The sequence below is a fragment of the Cibotium barometz genome, chromosome 47 (genome assembly GCF_041138505.1).
Source record: "Cibotium barometz isolate CiBa-2024 chromosome 47, ASM4113850v1, whole genome shotgun sequence".
NCBI classification, from domain to species: domain Eukaryota; kingdom Viridiplantae; phylum Streptophyta; class Polypodiopsida; order Cyatheales; family Cibotiaceae; genus Cibotium; species Cibotium barometz.
Genome location: NC_141092.1, coordinates 9,178,021 through 9,196,551, shown reverse-complemented (window position 1 = coordinate 9,196,551; position 18,531 = coordinate 9,178,021).

Sequence of the window (18,531 nt, the reverse complement as noted above, 5' to 3'; positions counted from 1 at the left end):
CAGCAGGAGTAGAGTAACATTGCATAAAACACCATTAAGCTTTTACAAAGGGGAGGCTTCTATTTATAGGAAAAAGTGAGCCTCTAACCAAGCAAACTGATTCTAGAATTTTCCAGATCAGTTTGGTCAATTTTTGACCATTTTTGGGTCAGTTCAGCTTACTTTTGGATCTAGTTTTGAAACAGGAGAGAGGAGAGATGAAAATATCTCATTTTATTGATTAAGAATTGGGGGTAATGATGAGAAAAAGGTTCCTACTTCATGAGGGGAGATCCCCACACTGAGGTGTCAAAATTCAGTTTTCTAATTTTTTCTTTGGTCCTTAGTCTACTCTTTATCTTATGTGAGCATTTACTCATTTTGGGGGGTTTTTCTTTTATTCTTCAATTTATCTCCTCCCTACATTTGGATTAATATTATTGGTCCATAGGAACCTTAATTGGACCATAATCTAAAAATTTCTAAAAATCTGGACCCTTAGGCTAAGGTCCTTTATACCTATTTTCAATTAATTCCAATTGCACATTGAAAAGTTCTTTTTGAATTTCTGTTTCATGGGAAACTATTTTAGACACTAGGAGGATTTTTATATGAAAAAATATCTCAATTTTGAATTACCTTCCTCTAGACATTTTCTCTCTCCAGGCCAAAACAAGATCTTTCTTTTATTTCAGAGAGGGGAATAATTATAAGATCAGAAGGGGAGGTTCTTATACCTACACACCTCAAAAGCTGGAGGGAGGAATCTTACATCCTACCCTACTTAAAAAACGCAAGATCTCCTCATCTCGTAAACTAGAGGACAACTCTTTTCCTTAAGATCCAACTGATTCTGGGGTTCCTTATAGTCTGGTGAACCCAATAGAATCCTGGGATAAAGATCCCTTATATAGAACTCATTATCAGATAACAATTCATTCATATCATATCATTCATATCCTTAACACAATAATGGTCCATTGGACCAAAATTTTCGTCTGAACATTCCTCCATGGGGATTTCAATTATACAGGTTTTTAATTTGTCATCCCTTAACTTGATCCACTGGGTCAAGTGTTAACAGTAGCAAGGTGTCAGCACAATCCACTAATCTCATAGTGATTTGCTGAAGTCATTATCGTCATTCCAGTTACGAACATCATCGGGACTTGTCCCATTCATCCTCAGTGTGGTTTTGCTCAGCTTATCGCTTTTCAACCAAAATTCAGGAATCATCATTTTTCAATCAAAATCCAAATCAACTCATCAGTTCTCAACCAGAATTTTAAAATCATATCAACCACATTCGAATTTATCATTTGGATAGCATTTTTGCTTATAATTTCAAGGTCTTAGATTTACTCGTATATATTGCCAGTAAAGAGCTGCAGTTATACCCTCGGTATATACGAGTAGTCACGGTCCTTGGAAATTTAAGGTAAATATCATCATGTCTAGGCCTCAAGCAAGTCAAGGATTCCATACAATTGTGGCACTTCCATTTAAAGACCTAATTACCTATTTATGAATCTTCATTCTGAATATCAATTTGTATGAATTTCATCACACAATTACAACCTTTTACTGCTACTTCATAAATTTTAACATTTCTGGTTTCTCCGTTGATCCACTTTAGCCAATTCGCTCTGATACCAGTTGAAAATCCCTGTCCCCTCTCCGCACAACAACGAATCCTAGGGTGCTAAAGCAGCAGAAGTAGCACTTCTTGTGCAGGCAGGGTCCTTCACTCAGGGCCTCGTCCACGTATATCCGGACAAGAGACTAATCCCTCGGTTCTTCCAAAATCGGACCCGGAAAAACTTCCCTCGCCCGGAAAGCACGGGCGATTCCTCCAAGATATTTTTACTCTAACGTAGTCAAGAGTCTTAACTAACTGAACTGATCTGACCGAACCCGTAAATTCCCATAGTCAAATCATAAATGAGGATTGATGTGGAGCAATGTGGAAAGACGAGAGTTCGTTGTAGAAACTGTATTTATGACTTGTTTTTGAATGACTGTTTTATGTCAAGAATGCTGGGGAAGCATTTTAATCGTCTTGTGAATGAGGTCGTGGAGACCTAACTGATAAAGTTACAACAGTTGACGGAGAGGAGAGTCAACGGAGGACGTCTCGCATAGCAAGGTCAGCTAAGGTCTTGACCAGCCTCGGTTCAATTTAAATGGTGAGCTTCCGGTACGGTGGATGAGAGGGACCAAGGAAGCGGCCTATGAGTGAAGCGCTAGGTGACCTGCGAAGGATCCTAGAGGGTGCTGACCATATGGTGCTCGGGCTCTGGGTCACTGAAGATACCCACACGTGCGTCATGAAAGATATTGGAATAAGGAGTAAGAGTTGTTTTCTGAATTTGGGCATGATTGACCTTGCTGGTCCTCTCAACAGATGAGTCCATGGCTCTTTTATATGGATCTATTGGTTGATCTTGTTGATCGTCAACGGAGATTCTATTTTGATTTTTATAAGTGAATATATTACCGGGAACTATGAGCTAGGAACTATAAAAAAGGCCCGTGAGTGGATAGGTGGTGAGCATTCTGGTTGTTGTGCCAATGATGCCATAGGTACACTGATGAAGGAAAAAATTAGAAGTTAGGATTCAACCGGATATTTTGAAGGATTATGATCAGTGATACTATAGTTTCATTAAAAGATTGTTGAATCTGTGAGAAAGGCAATTTCATATTGGGTGTGTAAGTGGTGTGACTAGTTTTAAGTTTCCATGAATATCTGGCTAGGGGACCTGGGAACTCTTTTCCCTGGTACCCAGGACAAAACCTAATCAAATTCTTAAATGGATCCCATCACTACATTGGTTGGGTGGTTGGCTAACCCACGGGATTGGATGGGGTTAGGCTAGACTGATGAGGGATCCCTAATATGAGACTCAATTCTGTTATGATATGATAGATGAAGTAAATCCCCGATAAAAATTGTTCTATGGAAAAGAATCAATGGCTATGCCTCTCAATGAGGAAAAAAGCATTGGTCTCTATGATCCAAGTGCAAGTCTTTTTTCATATGTATTCCCATTCTCATCACATTATTTTTCATCTCATCACATCTTTCCTCATTTATCTGCATCATTAGATCTCATCCACTCGCATCTACCCATATCCACATCTCATCACATCATATTCATTCACATCACATATCATCCATTCACATCTATCCCAATTTACATCATCACATCTCATTCACTTATATCCCAATTTTCACATGACCACATCTCATTCATTCACATCCCAATTTACATTATCACATCTCATTCACTCACATCCCGATTTTCACATGACATCACATCTCATTCATTCACATCCCGATTCACATCACATCACATCTATGAATATTCGGCTAGGGGACCTGCTGGGAACTCTTTTCCTTGGTACCCGAGACAAAACCATTCTTAAATGGATCCCATCACTACATTGGTTGGGTGGTTGGCTAACCCACGGGATTGGATGGGGTTAGGCTAGACTGAGGGATCCCTAATATGAGACTCAATTCTGTTATGATATGATAGATGAAGTAAATCCCCGATAAAAATTGTTCTATGGAAAAGAATCAATGGCTGTGCCTCTCAATGAGGAAAAAAGCATTGGTCTCTATGATCCAAGTGCAAGTCTTTTTTCATATGTATTCCCATTCTCATCACATCATTTTCCATCTCATCACATCTTTCCTCATTTATCTACATCATCAGATCTCATCCACTCGCATCTACCCATATCCACATCTCATCACATCATATTCATTCACATCACATATCATCCATTCACATCTATCCCAATTTACATCATCACATCTCATTCACTCATATCCCGATTTTCACATGACATCACATCTCATTCATTCACATCCCAATTTACATCATCACATCTCATTCACTCACATCCCGATTTTCATATGATATCACATCTCATTCATTCACATCCCGATTCACATCACATCACATCCATCACATTCATTTACATCACATCCATTTGCATCCATCATATCACATTCATTCATTCATATCCATCACATTCATTCTCATCACCATCCCATCACATACATTCTATCCACATTATATCACATCACTTCTATCCAAATCATATCTCATTCATACACATCTCATCTCATTCAACCACATCCATCCAATCGTTCACATGTACGACTACCCACATCTATCCATACATTCATATCTATCACTTCACATCCACATATATTCATGTCACATCACATCACATTCTTTCACATACACATCCACATCCATTCATTCACATACATCCACATCCATTCTTTCACATACTCATCCACATCCATTCTTCACATACACATTCACATCCATTCTTCACATATAGATCCATATCCATTCTTCACATACACATTTACATCCATTTTCACATACACATTCACATCCATTCACATCACATACACATCCATATCCATTTCACCTCATGTCTCATTCATTCACATCCCAATTCACATCACATTACATCTCATCCATTCATTCACATCTATGCTCCCTCCAGCATTCTGGCGTAAGACAGTTCTTTGAGAAAACAGAGTTTCTATGCAAGTTTTCAGTTTGATTTTCTTTTGAATACAAGAGTATTTCTTGAATCAGTATCCCCAAAACTTCTTAATCGAATTTTGGAATTTCATACCAGAATTCCTCGAATTATATAACCTTGATCCACATATCGATTCGAAGGGTCTCAAACTTAGTTTCAGATTTGGCGGGAATTTTGAGTGTATATTTCTAAACTGGTCACACCTTCTTTCCTCAAAACTGACGGAAGAGTTTGCTCTTGGTCATAGTCTGATTCAAGGATCGAAGTCGGATAAGATTTTTCTTGAACTATCTTTCTCGAAAAGGTTTGATAATTCAGTTACTATTTTATTGAATTTCTTTCTTTGAATATTCACTTAATTGAATTTCTAAATTAGTTACGAATTCCAATGAGGAATAAATTGATCATTTATCTGAATATTTCGATCTCGATAGATTTCTTGAATTTTCTTTTTACAGTCCGTGTGAATATAAAACGATAGAAATTTCTCTCTTAGTGTATTTAATTATTCATTTATCAAATACTCATAGAATTTAAGAGAATTCTAATCTTGATATAAAAATTCTTTATGCATCTATTTATGCATAAAAATCAACTTCAATGGGAATAACATTTTTATTAAAAAATCCTTTTATGCATCTATTTATGCATAAAATCAAATTTGATAGGAATATCACTTCTAAAATAAAAAGAATTTCTTTATCCATCTATTTATGCATAAAATTAATTTTTATAAGAATAACGCTTTTATAATAAAAAATTCCTTTATGCATCTTTCTATGCATAGAAATCCAATTTGATAAGAATAACACTTTTGTATTAAAAAAAATTCTTTTATGCATTTTTCTATGCATAAAAATCAAATTTAATAAGAATAACGCTTTTGTGATAAAAAATTTCTTTTATGCATCTTTCTATGCATAAAAATCCAATTTAATAAGAGTAATGCTTTTGTAATTAAAAAAATTCCTTTATGCATCTTTCTATGCATAAAAGTCAAATTTAATAAGAATAACACTTTTGTAATTAAAAAATTCCTTTATGCATCTTCCTATGCATAAAAATCAAATTTAATAAGAATAACACTTTTGTAATTAAAAAAATTCCTTTATGCATCTTCCTATGCATAAAAATCAAATTTAATAAGAATAACACTTTTGTAATAAAAGAAATTCCTTTATGCATCTTTCTATGCATAAAAATCAAATTTAATAAGAATAACACTTTTGTAATAAAAACTTTTCTTTATGCATCTTTCTATGCATAAAAATCAAATTTTATAAGAATAATACTTTTGTAATAAAAAATTTTCCTTTATGCATCTTTCTATGCATAGAAATCAATTTTAATAAATTAATATCAGTGATATCCATGCATATTCATAGGTGAATATGTACATGGAGTAATTAGAATATTTCTTTTAGATGCAAAAATGGTGGGAATTACTCTTTTGGAATAACATAAAAATAAACTTTATTTTTCACCAAATTCTGGAAAATTTTACCATAAACTCCTTTGTATGGCTAATCATTTCTCATTTTTATCTTTCTATAATTAACTTAATTAACCCAATTTAGAATTATAGAACTCTAATCTATACAATTTTCTAAATTCAAAAGAGTAAACAATAAGAAGAGTTTAATTAATCACTTAGTTAATCTTTCTAGGATTAAGAAGGGTTGGAATGTAAAGAAGAGAAGGGGGTGGCCTTTTCATCAAAGGCATAGCATTTGAATTTAATTCAATCATCTGCAATTTATAAAAATCAAGAAAACCATAGATTTTTCATTAAAATTTGTAAACAAAGTAAGAAAATTAGCTTACATGGAGCTTGTAAGCTCTCCTTTGGCTTGAGGGATTGAGGGTTCTACTATTGTTTAAAGCAATAGTGGCCACCAATTCACTTTGGAGAGGATTAGGCCAAAAACAATTGAATTATTAAAAAATTCAATGTAGATGGCTCAAGACAGGAGTAGAGTAACAGTGCATAAAACACCATTAAGCTTTTACAAAGGGGGAGGCTTCTATTTATAGGAAAAAGTGAGCCTCTAACCAAGCAAACTGATTCTAGAATTTTCCAGATCAGTTTGGTCAATTTTTTACCATTTTTGGATCAGTTCAGCTTACTTTTTAGATCTAGTTTTGAAGCAGGAGAGAGGAGAGATGAAAATATATCATTTTATTGATTAAGAATTGGGGGTAATGATGAGAAAAAGTCACCTACTTCATGAGGGAGATCCCCACACTGAGATGTCAAAATTCAGTTTTTTAATTATTTTCTTTGGTCCTTAGTCCACTCTTCATCTTATGTGAGCATTTACTCATTTTTGGGGGGTTTTTCTTTTATTCTTTAATTTATCTCCTCCCTACATTTGGATTAATCTTATTGGTCCATAGGAACCTTAATTGGACCATAATCTAAAATTTTTTGAAAATCTGGACCCTTAAGCTAAGGTCCTTTTTACCTATTTTCAATTAATTCCAATTGCACATTGGAAAGTTCTTTTTGAATTTCTGTTTCAGGAGAAACCATTTTAGACACTAGGAGGATTTTTATATCCAAAAATATCTCAATTTTGAATTACCACCCTCTAGACATTTTCTCTCTCTAACAGGGTAAAACACGATCTTTCTTTTATTTCAGAGAGGGGAATAATTATAAGATCAGAATGGGAGGTTCTTATACCTGCACACCTCAAAAGATGGAGGGAGGAATCTTACAGTATATTTCAATAGAAGCAACAAGGGATCTTCATCAAAAGCAAAAGCAAGGAGATCTCAAGCAAGGAGAAGCATTGAGCAACAAAGGATCAACCAACCACTACCCTAATCTAATCAATTCATATGTTGTAAGACACCAAATGAGTATGCCTATCTATGTGTTTGTAAGCACGCTTTACCACCTAAGAGTAGTCAAAGAGCACTTAGGGGAAGTGCCTCAAATGTAAACATTCCTGACCACCTAAGAGTAGCTAATCAAGCTCCTAGGGGGGATATGTTCCATGTCTAAGTCTAAATGTCAATCCACCTACCACGTACATTAAGGGGGGTTGAAGTATTTGTAAACCTCACATATTACCACCTTGCAATAGCCTTAAAAATATAGCACAAGGGTGGGTGTCGAGAAATATGGTGCCATTGAGCATAGGAGTTGGTAGGGAGTGATTTGATTAAGCCAAAGAAGACATTATCTAGCAAGAAGTCACATGATCAAAGCTAAATTAATCCACATGGGCTAGCACTCACCTATATAAAGGAGGTCATTTTAAGCAATGGAAGTACACAAGCATCTTAATCTTCTCTATGACTGGGTTGCAAGTTAATCTATCTTGCAACCTAATTAGTTTGAGTGAATTTTTTAGTTAGTATACACACACACACCATGTGTTCATCTAGGTATCACCCACCATAGATTAGGTTAACTATGTTTATGCATTTAGGATTAGTAAGCTACCATAGCCATAGCCTAGAGCAACATGATTCTTAACAAAACCAACATTCAACATGAAAATGTGCATCAACAATCCATTCCTTGAGCAAAATATTTCTCTCTAGAATCTAGAAAAATAGGGGTACTTGCCACGTGGGTACTATGATGCGGCTATACCCACACTGGTAGTCATATAGATAGCCGCATAATATGAAAAAAAAAAAGGATATCACCTTGCCACCTACACTGTGTGTCGCCTATTCTCCATCAAACGTCTACTCCTTGGAGCTCAAATCTTGGTCTTCCAAACCCTAGGTATGCCATGTACCTTGTCCTAATCTCCCTCTTTCCCTTACTATCAAGCTCTTCTCATCACACAAGTCCTTCACAAACATTAATCTAATCTTAATATTTTATATTTTTTGTTTTCTTTAATCTTAAGTAATTAATAACTTGTTTTGTGTAGGTTTTACAAAGCTCTTACCTCTTCTCCCTCTTCTCCCTCTTCTCCCTTCACAAAACAAGCTCTCTTTTCCCTTAACAAGCAAGAAAACCCTCTCTCCATAAGCATCACAAGAAAGCTCAAGGTAATAGGTTAAGGTAAAATAGCCCACATCTTTGGCAAGGAGGCTCTTAGGCTTCTCCAACTCCCTCAACCGCCTCAAGCTTCTAGCAAGCATATTTAAGCCCTTGACTTGAATCTTTGTTATTTTTGCACCTAGTGTTGGTGATTTATTCTTAACTTGTTTTTTTTTGCAGATGAATGAGTTCTAGAGCTATATTAAGCATGCAAGCCTACTAAGGCATATCATTAATCTTATGCAAGACTATCCCGATATGCTCCTACAATGGATGATCAGACTCTTCTCCATCAGTTTGTCAGAAGATTGGATCCTCCCCTCGATAGAATAGTCAAGAATGTGGAGCCCTCTTTGTTAGCAAAAATGGTAAGGATGGTTGAGGATTTTGTGCAAGACATTCATAAGAAGACTATCTAGAAAAAAACCATCCTTTTTTCCCTCCTTCGAAAAGAGCTCCATCTAATGATGGTCTGCCAAATCTCAAAAGCTAGGACCCAGAGGATAGGATTCTTTTCCAGATCTATAGTTCTAGGTTCAACAAAGGAGCATAAATGTTTTAGATGTCAAAAACTAGGCATTTAGAGAACAATTTCCCAAATGCACCTATTACTGTTACTTTTTTGACCCCTTCTTCTCCTAGATCTTGTTATCAGAGGCTTGAGAAATCAGGACCTCTACGTCATAACTAGATAAATTAGAGGAGGCAAGTTCCAACCCAGTCTCAATAGCTTCTAATGTTATTATAGTAGCAAACCAAGAGGAAGAAGAGAGAAAAATTTCATATTGTTTTTTGGCACCAGGATCAGAACCAACAATTCTCAATAATCCAAATCCTGAATATTTTCAAGGTAAAATTTTAGGCTTTTGGTTAATTAAAGAAGTACTCATTTATTCATTTTAATTGGATGTTTATATAAATTATCAATCAATTTGAAGTAGGGTAAACCAATGCAAGTGGAATTGGCTAGTGGTTCTTTTCACATGCAATGAGGCAAATGTAATTCAATTCTTCTTAAATATAAACTTGACCGAATGTAAGTTTAAATTTTTACCCTTAGGCATGTATAATGGGATTCTTAGGATAGATTGGCTCACGTAGAATCAAGCTGATATTCATTGTCCCAAAGGGACTATTTCCTTCATGGATCTTCACGATATCTAAGTTATTGAAGGGACTCAGGAAGAAGCATGTAATTTATGTTGTTAAGGTCAATTCTACAGCAGAGTCGTGGATACAAAGGAGCTTGAATGGTTAAGTGTGACATATTTTCTAAAGATTTGACTGAATGCCCCCAACTCATGAGGTTTATCATGAGATAGAGTTGATCCCCCTAGACCCCAACCAACTGCAAAAAGAGATTATAAGATGGCCATTTCAGAATCAATTGAGCTCAAGAAGGAATAATTGAGGTAACTTTTTGAGCAAGGCTTTTTTCAGCCTAGTGTATCCCCTTGCCCATTTTTTTCTAGAAGAAGATGGGACTCTTACATTGTGTATTGATTATCAAGGGTTGAATCAACTCACCATTAAGAATACATATCATATTCAAAGGATAGATGAGCTGTTAAACTGATTGCATGGAGCCCAGATATTTACAAAGATTAACTTAAATTCATGATATTATCAAATCAAGATATTTCTAAGATGGTAATTTAATACCCTATGTAGACATTTGAGTCCACAGTAATTCCATTATGATTAACTAAGGTCCCACTACCTTTAGTGATTGACGCAAGAAATCTTTAGAGAGCATAGAGAGCATCTGTATGATTTCATCTCAGTCTACTTTGATGATATTCCAAGAATGATGTTGATCATGAGAAGTAAGTACGTAAAGTCTTGGAAGCCCTCAGAAAGTACAAACTTTTTGCCAAGAAGAGTAAGTGTACCTTCTTTACTAATTAGATTAAGTATCTAGGATTCATATTGTCAAGAGATGGTATATCAATTGATCCCACCAAGGTAAAAGTAGTTATTTATTAGCCGAAATTGAAGACAATAGAGGAATGTAGAGGATTCCTAGGGTTGACATGGTGGTATCTTTATTCCTCGATATGCCAAGATTGCTTCTCCTTTGACAACACTTCTTAAGAAGGACATTCCCCGATATGCCAAGATTGCTTCTCCTTTGACAACACTTCTTAAGAAGGACATTCCCCGATATGCCAAGATTTCTTCTCCTTTGATGACACTTCTTAAGAAGGGCATTCCATTTCAATGGTCAAAGCCATTTACTGATGCTAGTGGATTCGTTGATGGAGAAACCCTAATGTAAGCAAGAAGCCCCATAGTTTATGAATATCAAAAATTAAGACCGCATGAAAGGAACTATGTTGTCCATGACCTAGAGTTACTGATTCGAGTGGATTTATTTTGTAAGATCCCTGGCCCCTCACCGCGCAACGGATTCGGGGTGCTAGCAGCGGAAGTAGCATTTCTTGCATAGGGTAGGATCCCACACTCTCAGGGCCTCGCCCACAGATATCCGGACAGGTGACTAATTCCTCGGTTCCTCCAAAACCGAACTCAGAAAAACTTCCCTTGCCCGGAAAGCACAGGCGATTCCACCAGGATAAATTTTTACTCTAATGTAGTCAAGGTCATTTCTAACCAAACTGATCCGATCGAACCTATAAAGACACTTGGTCAGATCAAGGAAGAAACTTGCACTTGGATCATAGAGATCAACACTTTTTTCCCCATCGAGAGGCACAACCGTTGATTCTCATCCATAGAACAATTACCAATCGGGATTTACTTATTCTAGCGAGTTATAACAGAATTGAGTCCCATTTTATGGATCCATCAGTCCAGCCTAATCCCATCCAGTCCCATGGGTTAGCCAACTGCCCAACCACTGTAGTGATGGGATCCAATTTAGAATTTGGTTAGGTTTTGTCCCGGGTACCAGGGAAAAGAGTTCCCAGGCCCCCTAGCCGGATTTTCAAGCAAATTTAACTCCAGTCACACCACTCACACACCCAATATGAAATTGCCTTTTTCCCAGAACTGTATTTAAATCAGTCATTTAATGAAATCATAGTGTTACTGATCATAAACTTCCAAGTATCTGGTTGAATCTTAATGTCCAATCATTCCTTCATCGGAGTATCTATGGCATCATTGGCAGCTAGAACGCTCACCACCTGTTCACTCAGGGGCCTTTTCGATAGTTCCTAGCTCATAGTACCCGGCAAATATTCACTTATAAAAATCAAGATGGAATCCTCGTCGTTGAAGATCAGCAAGATCAACCAACAGATCCATATAAGAGAGCTATGGACTCATCAATCGAGAACCAGTAAGGTCAATCAACCAGATCCATACTCGATTTCAGAAAACAACTCTTACTCTTGTTCCAATATCTTCCACGATGCACGTGTGGGTATCTTCGGCGACCCAGAGCCCGAGCACCGTATGGTCAGCACCCTCTAGGATCCTTCGCAGGTCACCTAGCGCTTCACTCATAGGCCGCTTCCGTGGACCCTCATCCACTATACCGGAAGCTCACCATTTTAATCAAACCGAGGCTGGTCAAGACCTCGGCCGACCTTGCTACGTGAGACGTCCTCCATTGACTCTCCGTCACAGCAGTTGTTGCAATAGGTCTCCACGACCTTAATCACAAGACGGTCAAAATGCTTCCCCAGCATTCTTGACATAAAACAGTCATTTACAAACAGGTCACAAATATAGTTTCTATAATGAACTCTCGTCTTTCCACATTATCTCTCATCAGTCCACATTACTTATTCCACATTCCATTCATATGTGTACTCATTCTCATCCAATCACATCATTTTCCATCTCATCACATCAGATTCATTCACATCACATATCATTTATTCACATTGTGATTCACGTGACATCTCATCTCATCCATTCGCTCATATCGACGTCATATCCATTCACATATATTCGCATTCATTATTCCACATACACATCCACATTCGTACATCCACATCCACATCTACATCCATACATCCATTTCACATCCACATTCATACATCCACATCCACATCCACATCTACATCCATACATCCATTTCACATCCACATTCATACATACACATCCACATCCACATTCATACATCCACATCCACATCCATACATCCACATCCACATCTACATCCATACATCCATTTTCACATCCTTATTCATACATCCACATCCACATCCATACATCCATTTTCACATCCACATTCATACATCCACATCCACATCCACATCCATACATCCACATCCACATCTACATCCATACATCCATTTTCACATCCTCATTCATACATCCACATCCACATCCATACATCCATTTTCACATCTACATTCATACATCCACATCCATATCCATACATCCATTTTCACATCCATATCCACATTCATACATCCACATTCACATCTACATCCATACATCCATTTTCACATCCACATTCATACATCCACGTCCACCTCCACATCCATACATTCACATCCACATCCATACATCCATTTCCACATCCACATCCACATTCATACATCCACATTCACATCTACCTCCACATTCATACATTCACATTCACATCTACATCCATACATCCATTTTCACATCCACATTCATACATCCATTTCCACATCCATACATCCATTTTCTCATCCACATCCACATTCATACATCCACATCCACATTCACATCCATACATCCATTTCCACATCCACATCCATACATCCATTTTCACATCCACATCCATACATCCATTTCCACATCCACATTCATACATCCATATTCATATATCCACATCCCCATTCACATTCATACATCCACATCCACATTCACATTCATACATCCACATCCACATCTACATTCATACATCCACTTCCACATCCACATCCACATCCATACATCCATTTACATCTATCAGATTCCTATCACATCTATTTATAGAATGTAGGAGAATTCTAATTTTTTGATATAAAGATTCTTTATGCATCTAATTAGGCATAAAGACAACTTTAGTAGGAATAACACTTTTATAAAAATCCTTTTATGCATCTATTTAGGCATAAGTTCAATTTTAAGGAAAATAACACTTTCGAATTAAAAATAAACCTTTTATGCATTTTACTATGCATAAATTTCATTTTAATGAGAATAACACTTTTTAAAAATAAAAATAAATCTTTTATGCATCTAACTATGCATAAATTTAATTTCAATGAAAATAATACTTTCGAAATAAAAAAAACTTTTATGCATCTTTCTATGCATAAAATCAATATTGATAAGAATAACTCTTTTGAATTTTAAAAAAAATCTTTATGCATCTATTTATGCATAAAATCAAAATTGATGAAAATAACTCTTTTAAATTTAAAAATAAAATTCTTTATGCATCTTTCCATGCATAAATCCAATTTAGTAGGAATACCACTTTTAGAATAAAAGAATTTCTCTTATGCATCTAATTTACGCATAAAATCCATTTATGATGAAAATCACACTTTTAATATAAAAAAATATCTTTTATGCATACAAATCATTTATGAAGAAAATCACTCTTTTAATATAAATGAATTTCTTTTATGCATCTATTTATGCATAAAATCATTTATGATGAAAATCACACTTTTATTATTTAAAAAATATCTTTTATGCATATGTTTATGCATACAAATCATTTATGATAAAAATCACTCTTTTAATATAAAAGAATTTCTTTTATGCATCTATTTATGCATAAAAATTATTTATGATAAAAATCACACTTTTAATACATATAAAAAATATCTTTTATGCATATGTTTATGCATACAAATCATTTATGATAAAAATCTCTCTTTTAATATAAAAGAATTTCTTTTATGCATCTAATTTATGCATAAATTTATTTATGATGAAAATCACATCTGGCAAAATGTATGTCATAAAAAATATTAGCATTGAAAATATAACTCTTGTTGAAAAAAGTTGGATGGATAAAAGCTTACAAAACTCATTTGGTGGATCAATATTTGAGGCGAACGGCATTTGAACAGGCTTGTAAATAGCAAATCGAAAAATTATGTATTGTCCAGTGCCTATACACCAAAAATCTAACTTATCAGGCTTATCATAATCCACAAACATTACACGTACATCAAGTTGATATGCAACCTTTCGCAATAGTAGTTTGTAAATTCCTAGGAGCCCAAAGAAGCTGTTGTTTGGCCTTCCCACCAAAATGGAGGGTCTACAATTCAACCATGAATATTAAATAGATCTTGGAAAACAATAATACCTAAATTATAGCAAGCATCTACAAAATTTACCTTCAATATCTTGTCCATCACCAATGAAAATGATCCCCTTGCCACATCCATCCTAAGCAATATATTCCTGGTATCAAATATAACACACTCTCTCTCTCTCTCTCTCTCTCTCTCTCTCTCTCTCTCTCTCTCTATATATATATATATATATATATATATATATATATATACACACACACACACACACACACACACACACACACACACACACACACACATATATATATATGGCTGTGTGTGTGTGTGTGTGTGTGTGTGTGCTCAGTAGCTTGAGCCAAGCAACGAATAATATAAGGGCACTATATATAAAAGCAATCCAAAAGTAAACAAAGACTGCACTTGCACATCTTCAGAAACATTCTCCAATCAAATGCTTACTTCATTGCACAAAGATATATATAAATATAGTCTCTAACATTTGCAAGCTGCTATTTACATTTAAATTCTTCGGCATGCCATTTGCAAAACCTCCTTGTAGACAACATTGGTTGTGAAGACTTCATTTGGACCTGTTGTGCCACTTTCATATTCCACAATATGCTTTACACACACTTTCACTGCATGGGATGATCTAACACGTGACATAGCACCGAAATATTTGTGTGACCAGATAAAGTCCCAATACACTCAATGTTTGTCATTGGGACTTATTTATTGACATACCGAAAGCTAACCTCTGACAAGAAATTGCCTCCTTCTCATGTCAAATGACAATTGAAGCATAGCAGGCACATATGTTATCCTGGGAATAAAGACTCTGTCTCCAATGTTTGTACCTAAAATGATTTTTGCTTCTATCACCTTTGAGTTAAATTGCTTGCATATCAATCTGGTACCATTACAAAGTCCCCGTCTCTCTGCACATGTCTAGGTTTACCACAATAATAGCATTCACGTGCATCATTATACTGCCTTTGCCAATTTCCACGCCCTCTTTGACTTCCCCTGCCTCTGAATTTGCCTCTTCCACCTACGTGTTGTTGTTGTTGTTGTTGTTGTGTATTCTGGGACTGTTGTTGTTGTTGCTGCTGCTGGCCATAATTCTGATTACCTGTTCGGCCACCTCCTTGACCGCGTCCATGGCCTCCTCTACCTCGTCCTCTTCCTGAACTTGTGTAGAAGGCCTGGTGCTCTGAACTGTTTTTGTTTTGTGAAGACTGTTGGTCTTCACCCAAGCTCTTCTCTTTTATAATCAGCATAGACACCAAATCTGTAAAGTTGGGAATGTTTTCCCGAGTATGAATAGACGTCTTGAACGCCTTGTATTGTGGCCTGAGACCACGTAGACAGACTTCCACCTTGTCATCATTATCTACTGACACACCAATAGATGCAAGGGATTCCACAATACCCTTTATCTTTAATGCATAGTCATTCACAGACATGCTCTTTTTCTCCACAGTATGAAGTTCGTTCTTCAACTGTATCTTGCGTGGCTTGGTATTTGTTTCATAGAGTTTAACCAAGGTGTCCCACGCCTCCTTGGGGGACGTGGCATCCTGAATGTGCCCAATCATGGTGTCCTGTATACTAATGGAGAGCCAATACATTACTTTCCTGGCTCCTTGGTTCCAGTCTTTAAACTCTTTCATATATGCAGCAGTCAGATTTATGTCCGGTATCTCCGCTGCCTCTTCATGCTCACCTTCTATGCAGTCCCAATAGCCCTTTCCCATCAGGAAATTCGTCAACCTGAACCTCCAAGCATGGAAGTTATTCTTATCAAGCTTCTCAGCCACAATCTGGGTTATCCCATCATTTGACATCTTTCCAAACACACAATTTTACCAGAAACAGCACTCTGGTTTGTCCTGCACAAACTACTGTATTACTGCATAGCGGTACTGTAGGGTCCAAATTGCGGAGGAGCAAAATGATAGGCGCATTAATCTTTAGAAGTAAGCGGTGAGGAGGGTAACCACCACCTAAGTTCAAACTGTTCAAGTACTCAACTGGATACAGTATTGCGTCATTCTCGCAAGAAACAACAAAATCTGCACTAAGGTATTCTCTTTCAAGACTAGGCAACGAACTCAAAGCTAGTTCATTGATCTCATCAACCTCTAAATTTCATAGTGCAAGAATAGCACGGTCTTTGAAGAAGCATGCATAATCCTCAACTCTATGAAGATCTTTGTATACCCATTCTACCAAACTCTATTTTACCAAACTCAAAACAGAGTTGCCATGGATCAACATTTACAATGGAATTACTACTCTGCCTTCATTGTTTGGCTGACCTATAGTGCCATCCCCAATTTGTAATGTACATTTGACAAGTTCATGTTCTACACCACTATAAGCACTATGTCTAACCCGCATGTTTTGGGTGAGCTTTAAAACACTCACATATATCCAAATATGCGATCGGCATAACGTTGCATCAACAATGTCTTCGCGCGATCCCTTTGGCACAAACGGTAAGATTTGCCTAAAGTCACCACCAAAGAGCATAACTTTTCCACCAAACACTGTATCGCTTTGCATAATGTCCTTCAATGTCCTGTCCAGTGCTTCATATGCATACCTATGCATCATTGGAGCCTCATCCCAAATGATTAACCTTGCAAGCTTCAACACCTCGACCAATGGGCTATTAGCTTTGATTCCACATGTGCTAGAAGCATTGAGTACCAATGGGATTTTGAAACGTAAGTGAGCCGTACGACCATTCGAGAGTAACAATGCGGTTATTCCAGACGATGCACATGCCAAGGCAACGTGTTTCTCTCCATGCAATCGAGATAGAAAGACATTGTAAAGATAAGTTTTACCTGATCCACCTGGTCCATCAAGAAAAAAACACCACCCTGGTTCAAAGAAACGGCTCTAAGGATAGTATCAAATGCTCTTGATTGACAACTATTAAGACTCCTTTCCATGGAAACAAACAAATCAGCCTGCTGAATAGAATCAAACATCATCTCTTCCATCAGCAAACCATTGTTGAGAGTGGCAACACTTGATCTATCTGGAGTAGGCAATCCTTCAAAATCAGCTAACCACTTTCCATACTGGTGTAAGAGATCTTGCATGTGCAACAAAACCTGATTCTTTGTTATATATAATGATAAACACCAACATCGACACACCCTCTCTGCTGCAATGAATGAAAAAAATCTTCTGAAAGTTCGGTGGAGAATTTGTCCCAAAGTTGCCCAGGGTATATAGGCTCACAAAAAACCATTATAATGACAAACAATTTACGCAATTGAAATCCTGTATTCTGAATTGCAGCTTCATAAAGACACATGCACCACTCCTCATCACTCTCCAGTATCCCTCTGGCTTCACATGCAACTTTAAAACATGGATACAAATGTCCATTCACTGCTCGCAAATCCTCAAAAGATTTGCACCCTTTGCACACTGTGAGTAGCATACCCGAAGTAATATTGCTCACCTGCACTCGGACTAACATTATACATATGTCCAATCATATTTTCCCTTTTCCTTTTAGTCCATGAGTGAAGCCAAATTCCACACCCACTTGCAAGGGAAATCAACATATAGTAAGCTATTTGCATCTGCATACAATTGATTGGCTTTGAACCATTCAGTGAGAGATGTTCTTTGGTTTCCGTCACAACTAATCACATCACGCAAGTCATCTTAGTCATTGAAAAGCACATTATTGTGCATTGGGAGATGAACATGTAACCTTTTTATATTGGGCTTTTC